The sequence below is a fragment of the Caenorhabditis briggsae genome, assembly GCF_000004555.2.
Source record: "Caenorhabditis briggsae complete genome, chrX, whole genome shotgun sequence".
NCBI classification, from domain to species: domain Eukaryota; kingdom Metazoa; phylum Nematoda; class Chromadorea; order Rhabditida; family Rhabditidae; genus Caenorhabditis; species Caenorhabditis briggsae.
In genome coordinates this window covers 20,450,610-20,451,574 of record NC_013491.2, presented here as the reverse complement: position 1 = coordinate 20,451,574, position 965 = coordinate 20,450,610, and the positions used below count along the sequence as shown (strand labels likewise).

Sequence of the window (965 nt, the reverse complement as noted above, 5' to 3'; positions counted from 1 at the left end):
AATTCTCTTAAATGGCCTGACATGACCCTGGTGTGTTTTCTAGGTCATCTTGAAGTGGTGGCCTAACTTTTGCAAATTTGGTTTTCTAGGCCACCGCTTCAAAATTCTCTAAAAATGGCCTGACATGACCCTGGTGTGTTTTCTAGGTCATCTTGAAGTGGTGGCCTAACTTTTGCAAATTTGGTTTTCTAGGCCACCGCTTCAAAATGCTCTAAAAATGGCCTGACATGACCCTGGTGTGTTTTCTAGGTCATCTTGAAGTGGTGGCCTAACTTTTGCAAATTTGGTTCCTAGGCCACCCTTTCAAAATCGCCTAAAAATGCCCCAACATGACCCTGGTATAGTTTCTAGGCCATTTTGAAATGGTGGCCTAACTTTTGCAAATTTGGATTTCTAGGCTACCACTTCAATATGCCCTAAAAATGCCCCAACATGACCCTGGTATGCTTTCTAGGCCATTTTGAAGTGGTGGCCTAACTTTTGCAAATTTGGTTTCCTAGGCCACCATTTCAAAATTGCCTAAAAATGCCATAACATGATTCTGGTCTGTTTTCTAGGTCATCTTGAAGTGGTGTCCTAATTCTTACAAGTTTGGTTTTCTAGGCCACCACGTAAAACTGGTTTAAAAGTGCCCTAACATGACTCTGGTATGCTTTCTAGGCCATTTTGAAGTGGTGGCCGAACTTTTGCAAATTTGGTTTCCTAGGCCACCATTTCAAAATTGCCTAAAAATGCCATAACATGATTCTGGTCTGTTTTCTAGGTCATCTTGAAGTGGTGTCCTAATTTTTACAAGTTTGGTTTTCTAGGCCACCACGTAAAAATGGTTTAAAAGTGCCCTAACATGACTCTGGTATGCTTTCTAGGTCATTTTGAAGTGGTGGCCTAACTTTTGCAAATTTGGATTTCTAGGCTACCACTTCAATATGCCCTAAAAATGCCCCAACATGACCCTGGTATAATTT

At 41.1% G+C, this 965-nt stretch overlaps 1 protein-coding gene across 1 annotated transcript in view; it reads left to right on the top strand.

Moving 5' to 3' along the window:
- CBG10193 overlaps nucleotides 1–965 on the top strand; it is a gene marked incomplete at both ends in the record, with an annotated part of 7,345 nt that overhangs the window by 1,601 nt on the left and 4,779 nt on the right. The gene's annotated exons all lie outside the window — the stretch shown is intronic.